Raw genomic sequence first — 8,617 nt, 5'->3', positions numbered from 1 at the left:
CGGCTTTTTGCCGGGTTAATCTCATGCTGTGATTCTCCTCAGTGACTAGGATTACAGGTATGAGACACCAGTATTTGATATTTCTAGTTTCTTAAAACATAAGATTAGTCTTTTATTTGCAACTTTCATTTTCAAAATAGATATTCCATTTAGTGCTGTTCTAGCTGTACCCCTTAAGTGTTTTTTTTATTATCTTTATATTTTCAATCATATCAATATATTTTCTAATTTATCTAGTGATTTTTTTCTTTGAGTTAGTATTATGTTTAATTTTCATATCTTTTTGATTTTTCAAATTTCCTCTTCTTAGTATACATCATATTAGAGAGCACACTTGGTATGACTTTAATATTTATAGATTTGTAAAGACTTACTTTTATGACTTAACATATAGTGGGTCCTGGAAAACATTTAATGAGAACTTGAGAAAAATTTTCTAATATTTTGTGGAATGTTACATATATGGCTGTTAGGTGTAGTTGGTTTATAATGTCCAAGTTTATTTTCTTGCTTATAGTTCAACTACTATGGAAATCAAGGACCTTAAACTTATAATTATTATTATTAAATTTTTATTTCTCTTTCAGTGTTTGATTTATGCCTTTTAGGTACATATATGTTAATAAACATTATATCTGCTTTATGGATGATCTTTAAATGTCATTATCTAGTAAGAGCTTTTGTCTTAAAATCTACTTTGTCTACAGTTAGATAGTGTCTATCTTTCTTACTGTTTGCATTGTATATCTCTCTGAGGTTTTTATTTTAGCCTTCTGTGTCTTTTAATCTTAAATGTGTCTCTTGTAGACAATACATATTCCAGAAGGTGTCGACAGGTGCAAAGTATCAATGTTCTATGAAATATAATTAAATGAAGTTAACAGGGTTTTAAATTTTGTCTTTAGTCCTTTCATAGCATTCAGTATACTATTATATACTGCAACTTTACAGAAGAGAGAGATACAATCTGCTACATTTCCCCACTAAATTGGGGAATCGACTCTTTTCATTAAAAAAAAAAATCTCCTAGAAAGTATTATGCAGAATTAGGGTAACATTTGCTTAATCTAATGTATTAGTCATTTTGTTGTTGTTGTTCATAAGACAAACATCTGAGAAAAAAAACTTGAAGAAAGAAATTGTTTGATGCATAGTTTAAATGGTTTCTGTCATAGTTTACTGTTTCCATTGCTTTAGGTTTGAGGTGAGTCAGAATATCACAGATAAAGGAATGTGTGCCAGAGGCCAGTACTCCATGGAAGTTGGGAAGGAGTGGAGAGAGAAAGAGAGAGAGAGAGAGAGAGAGAGAGAGAGAGAGAGAGAGAGAGAGAGAGAGAGAGAGAGAGAGAGCGTGAGCGCCTGCATTCTGGACTCCACCCTATTAGATAGTGACACCCACGTTCACTGTTCACTGATTCTTTGAATATTCTTTGAACACTTGTAGTGCTCATCATGACCATTTATTTTTCTTATGAAAGATTGTGTTAGATATCAGAATAGCCACAGACTCCTTCTTTGACACTGGAACTGGGCATTCTTATGGATGAAGGTCCTAACTAACTTTCAGATTCTATGGAAGCAAGGCTGCTGTGAAGAGTAAATAAAATTGAGGTTCCCAGAACATTGTATTGAGAAGGCACAAGCTATTTTATTTCAAATAAATTATATTAAAATACTTGTCTTGGGGGGGAGGGGGGAGGCTGGGAAGGGATGTGGGAGGTAAACAAAGGAGGAGGCTGCAATGCTTGATGGGAAGTGTACTCATTATCTTGCCCATGTAATTGTAACCCCTCTGTACAGTATGTTCACAAAAAATAAAAATAAATAAAATACTTGTCTTATCCCCCTCTCATTTTGTGGCAATTTAGGCTATAGAGAAAAAGGAGGTAGACTAGAAGAAGAGCAAAGGTAGCCGCATCTCTGTGATTAGCCTGAGCCATTTCTGTGGCTTTCTTTATTCCTGTGGCTTTCTCCATTCATACCTAGCCCTTATCTTCTAAGTCTCATTGGCCTCAAATTGTGTGCCTGACTAGCTGCAATGATGGATTATTTGGATATAATGTTAGTTGAATGGATCATGCTTTTTCCTTTGAACTTGTATAGATATTCCCTCTTGGGTTCTTATCAAAATTTCCTAAATTTTAAATTGATAGCTTAAAACATCAATGACATCCTTCACTTTCTATTTTTTTCTTTTTTTAATTCTTTGTAGCATTCTTTTAACAATCTTTTATATATATTTTTATTGCAAAAATAACAGTAACAGAGGGGCTACAGTTACATGAGTAAGGTAATAAGTACATTGACTATTGAGCATTGTTACCTCCCTCCTTTGTTTTTTCCCTACCATTCCTTCCCACCCACCTCCCCAATTCCTCCCTCACCCCTACCCTGAAGTTGTAAAATTAGTTTTCAACATAGTGTTTTGTACATCTCATTGTTACAATGGGTCAACCTGTATCCCTATTTCAGCATTTTGTTATTTCCCTTCCCCTCCCCAAACTAGAAAAATGTATATGCAAGATGCTGAGCACCGGAATCAAATACTATAAAAACAGGGGTTATACCATGGAGGAAGAACATACAAAAGAAACAAAAAAAAATCACATGGTACATTATAAATACATTAAAAACCACAGCGAGAAAGATAAAACCACTTGAATCGCTATCATGGGGTTCATTTCACTTAGAATCATATGGCCATATGTATATAGATTTTGACTTTTTCTCTTGTCCTAGACGTATACTAGTTATTGTAAATAAGGGAAACCATGGGCACTATGTTTCTTTGGGCCTGGCTTACTTCACTTAATATAATTTTTCCAAGTCTTTCCATTTCCTAACAAATGGGGCAGTATCATTCTTTCTGATGGAGGCATAAAATTCCATTGTGTATATATACCACATTTTCTTGATCCATTCATCTACTGAGGGGCAACTGGGTTGGTTCCATATCTTAGCTATGGTGAATAATGCTGTGATAAACATAGTTGTTCTAGTAGCTTTAGTGTGGCCTTGTTTGTGATGTTTGGGTAAATGCCCAAAAGTGAGATTGCTGGGTCATAGGGGAGCTCTATGTGGAATCTTTTGAGGAACCTCCATACTGCTTTCCAAAGTAGTTGAGTAAGTTTACACTCCCACCAACAATGTATTAGGGTTCTCTTTTGACCCCATCCCATGGTCTGGGAGAAGATCTTTACAAGTCATACAATGGACAAGGGTCTCATAGCTAAAATATACTTAACTCAAAAAATTAAATCCCCTAAAAACAAATCCTCAAAGAAACAACTGCCCAATTAATAAGTGGGCTAAAGACTTAAAGAGAAACTTCTCTGAAGAGGAAATAAGAATGTTCAATAGACACATGAAGCAATGCTCAACTTCTCTAGCCATAAAAGAAATGCAAATCAAGACAACAATGAGATACCACTTCACCCTTGGCTATAATCAAGAAATCACTTTCTATTTCTATGCTTACAAATGATATAAAGAATCACTACTAAGAGGACTTTGTTTTTTGTCAGTCATGGGGCATGAACTCTGGGCCTGGGTGCTGTTTCTCAGCTTTTCATCTCAAGGCTAGGGCACTACCATTTGAGCCACAGTGCCACTTCTGGCTTTTTCTGCTTATGTGGTACTGAGGAATTGAACCCGGGCCTCATGCATGCAAGGCAAGCAAGCATTCTACCACATGAGCCACCTTCCCAGCCCTATTAGGATATTACAATTCTAAATATCTATTCACCAAATAACAGAGCACCTGAATTTATCCAAGAAACACTACTTTCCCTAAAGTCTCACATAAATCCAAAGACATTAATTGTTGAGATGTTTAACACATCACTCTCCCAGCTGGATAGATCAACCCAGCAAAAACTCAACAGAGAAAATTCAGATCTAAACAACTGCAAAGATCAATAGACATAACAGACATCTACTGAATATTTCACCCAGCAACATCAGAATACACTTTCTTCTCAGCAGCACATGGAACATTCTCCAAAATAGACCGCATTTTAGGTCACAAAGCAAATTTGTCCAAATGCAGAAACATTGAATTTATGCCCTGCATTCACTCAGAACACAAGGCAATAAAATTAGAATTCAACACCAAAGCCACCGAAGAAAGTCCTGTAACACATGGATGCGGAACAACACACTGTTGAACCACCAGTGAGTCATGGAAGAGATTAGAAAGGAAATTCAGATGTTTGTGATATTTAACAAAAATGAACACACAAATTACCAGCTCCTCTGGGACACAGCAAAAGCAGTACTCAGAGGCAAGTTTATAGCTCTGAGTTCCTACATCAACAAATTGAAGAGATCTGAAACCAATAATTTATCGAGTTGCATGAAGCTCCTTGAAAAAGAGCAACAAGCTAAACCCCAAGCCCATAGATGGAAACAAATAATTAAAATTAAATCAGAATTAAATGAATTAGAATCCAAAATGAATTAAAGTCCAAAAAAAACCATAGAAAGATTCAACAAAACAAATGGTTCTTTGAAAAAATTAACAAAATTGACAGACCCCTGGCAAATCTTATCAGTAAAAGAAGAGAACACACCCAAATAAACTCAGAGATTAGAATGGAAACATCACCACAGAAACAACCAAGATTCAGAACATTATAAGGGAATTCTTCCCAAATCTTTATGCTAATAAGTTTAAGAATCTGGATGGATTTCTAGAAAATATTGGCATGCCCAAACTAAACCAAGATGAGTCAAACCAACTTAACAGATTCATAATAAGCATTGACATAGAAACAGCAATCAGAGACCTTCCACCCAAGAAAAGCTCAGGACCAGATGGGTTTACAGCTGAATTCTACAAGGCCTTCAAAGCAGAACTCATACCAATACTCTTCCAACTCTTCAATGAAATTGAAAGTGAAAGTTCACTACCAAACTCTTTGTATGAAGCCATCATAACATTCATCCCCAAACCAGGCAGGGACTCATCAAAGAAAGAAAACTATAGACCCATTTCTTTGATGAACATTGATGCTAAACTTCTCAACAAAATTTTGGCCAATCCACTTCAATAATTCAAAGGAGGAGGCTACAATGCTTGATTAAGAAATGTACTCATTATCTTGCCCATGTAATTGTAACCCCTCTGTACAGTATTATCACAATAAAAAAAAGAAAAAAATTACACACCATGATCAAACATGATTCATTTCAGGGATGCAAAACTGGTTTAATATACACAAATCAATTAATATAATTCACAACATCAACAAGAGCAAGGATAAGAACCACATGATTATCTCAATAGATGCAGAAAAAGCATTTGACAAGATCCAACACCCCTTTATGAAGAAAGCTCTGGAAAAAATAGGAATCCATGGAACATTCCTCAATATAACAAAGGCTGTGTATGATAAACCTACAGCCAGCATTATATTCAATGGCAAAAAGCTAAAGCCATTTCTTCTAAATTCAAGAATGAGACAAGGATGTCCACTATCTCCACTTGTCCTCATTTTAGTATTAGAATGCCTAGCTAGAGCAATAAGACAAGATGCAAACATAAACGGGATCCAAACAGGGAAAGATGAAGTAAAATCCTCCCTCTTTGCAGATGACATGATCTTATATTTAAGGAACCCCATGGACTCCACACCCAAGTTACTCGAGCTGATACAAAACTTTGGCAAAGTAGCAGGGTATAAATTTAGCCCTCAAAAATCAATGGCTTTTCTGTATGCCAATAATGAGAAGAGCATGGCTGAAATCAGGAAAGGACCTCCTTTTGTAATAGCCCCACAAAAATATAAAATACCTAGGAGTTAACTTACCTAAAGAAGTGAAAGACCTCTATGACCAAAACTTAAAAAAACCTGAAAAAGTAAATTAAAGCAGAATTTAGGAAGAGGGAAACCTTCCATGCTCCTGGATTGGGAGGATTATAGCAGAGTGAAAGCGGAAATACTGCCAAAGGCTATCTACAAATTAAATGTGATACCTATCAACATCCCAATCTCATTCTTCAATGAAATAGAAGAAGCAACCCAAACATTCATATGGAACAATAAAAGATCCCAAATAGCAAAAACAATTCTTTGAAGAAAGAAAAGTGCTGGAGGAATATCAATACCAAATTTCAATTTCAAGCTACTACAAAGCCATAGTAATCAAAACAGCTTGGTACTGGCACAAGAAGAGACCTCAGGACAAATGGAATAGAATTGAAAACCCAGAAATGAACCCACAAACCTGTAGCCACCTAATCTTAGATAAGAAAGCTAAAAAAAAAAAAAGAATGCAAGAAAGCTCTTCAGTAAATGGTGCTGGCAAAACTAGTTAAACACCTGTCAAAAACTAAAGTTAGATCTTATATATCACCTTGCACCAGAATCAACTCCAAATGGATCAAAGACCTTGGAGTCAAAGCAGAGACCCTAAGAACATTACAGGAAGGAATAGGAGAAACTCTAGGGCTCCTCGGCATGGGCTGAAACTTTCTTAATAGAGACCCAGAAACACAACAAATCAAAGAAAGGTTGAACAAATGGGATTGCATGAAGCTGCAGAGCTTTGCATGGCAAAGGACATAGTAGCAAGATCAATAGAAAGCCCGCGGATTGGGAGAAGATCTTCACTAGCCATACAATGGACAAGGGTCTCATATTGAAAATATACTTGGAACTAAAAAAATTAAACCCTCCAAAAACAAATCCTCAAAGAAACAACTGCCCAATAAATAAGGGGCTAAAGACTGAAAGAGAGACTTCTCTGAAGAGGAAATAAGAATAGCCAATAGACACATGAAGAAATGTTCCACCTCTCTAGCCATAAAAGAAATGCAAATCAAAACAACATTGAGATTCCATCTCACCCCAGTTAGAATAGCTATAATCAAAAACTCTAATAACAACAGATGCTGGAGGGGATGTGGCCAAAAGGGAACCCTACTGCATTGTTGGTGGGAGTGTAAACTTGTTCAACCACTTTGGAAAGCAGTATGGAGGTTCCTCAAAAGACTCCACATAGAGCTCCCCTATGACCCAGCAATCCCACTTTTGGGCATTTACTCAAATATTCACAAACAAGACCATACTTGTAAGCGTTATACCCACCTTTGGTCCTCAGTCCACCCAGACCTGAGCTCCGCCAAGCCCCGGAGTTCCTGCTATACAGCTGGCCAATCCCTCTCCCCTCTCAAACCCACCTGAGCTTCCACCTACTCCTGCCCCAAGACTCTCCTGCTACTTGCATAGGGACAGACAGCATGTGCTCCCTCTCCAGGGAAAATATGGCTCCTCTAATCAACCTTATAATAATCTTTCTCCTGTGCCTGCCAGCCTCTACATGGTCCCCTGGGATGGATGTGAAGGATCTTTTCAATACTAAAGCTACCAGCACAACTATGTTTATTGCAGCATTATTCATCATAGCTAAGATATGGAACCAACCCAGATGCCCCTCAGTAGATGAATGGATCAAGAAAATGTGGTATATATCACATATATATATATTTACATATATATGTATACACACACACACACACACACACACACACACACACACACACACACACACTAGTATTCTATGCCTCCATCAGAAAGAATGACACTGCCCCATTTGTTAGGAAATGGAAAGACTTGGAAAAATTATATTAAGTGAAGTAAGCCAGGCCCAAAGAAACATAGGTCCCATGGTTTCCTTTATTTGCAGTATATGACTAATATATGTCTAGGACAAGCAGAAAAGCTCAAAAGCTATGTACACATGACCATATAAGATGATGCTAAGTGAAATTCTAGTGCCCAGATCAAAAGTCCCCAGAGATTACCAAGGAGCCCATTCCGAATCAAGCACAAGAGAGTTGTTTATTGCAAGCTAGAGCCTGGACTCATAATCTACCAAAGCAGCGGGTCAGAGTTGAGAGCCCCAACCCTTCCTCTAGCAGGGTTTTTAGGGGCTTCTATGCATCATTTCAACACTTAACAAATCATATCACACCACAGAAAAATCATAAAATAATTCTAAAAGATGATTAGTGCAACCAGTGGCAGGAACTAGCAAGGTACTGGGGATTGGCTGGCTCATGGGGTTGATGCTCTTCAAAATGATTGGCTAAAGCAGATGGTCTGAGCCCCGACTGAATGGTCTGTAACTTGCTGGAACACCTGGAACTTTGGGTTTTTCCTGTTATCTGCTGATTAGCTGTATTAGTGGAATTTTCCATCCTGGAATTTGGGCTCAAGGGGATCAAGGGAAGTTGCTGGCACATTACCTGGAGTTGCTGACACAGTTCACAGACAAAATGGAATCCAAATTGCTATATTTTGTACAGGCTTCACAAAATGAACCCCAAGATTGGGACACAAGAGGTTTTTTTTCCTTTCTTGCTGTTGTTTTTAATGTACTTATAATGTGCTGTGTTGTTTCTTTTGTATGTTCTTCCTGTATTCACTGTTTTTGGGGAGGGGAAGGGAAATAAGAAAATGCTGAAATAAAGATACAGGATGACCCAGTGTAATAATGAGATGTACAAGACACTATGTTGAAAATGAACTTTACAACTTCGGAGTGGGGGTGGGACAGGGAAGGGATGGTAGAGGAAAAACAAAGGAGGGAGTAACAATGCTTGATGGGAAAT

Source organism: Dipodomys merriami, unplaced genomic scaffold, assembly GCF_024711535.1.
Source record: "Dipodomys merriami isolate MVZ:Mamm:240054 unplaced genomic scaffold, mDipMer1.0.p SCAF_56, whole genome shotgun sequence".
Lineage (NCBI taxonomy): Eukaryota > Metazoa > Chordata > Mammalia > Rodentia > Heteromyidae > Dipodomys > Dipodomys merriami.
This window is presented reverse-complemented; position numbering follows the sequence as displayed.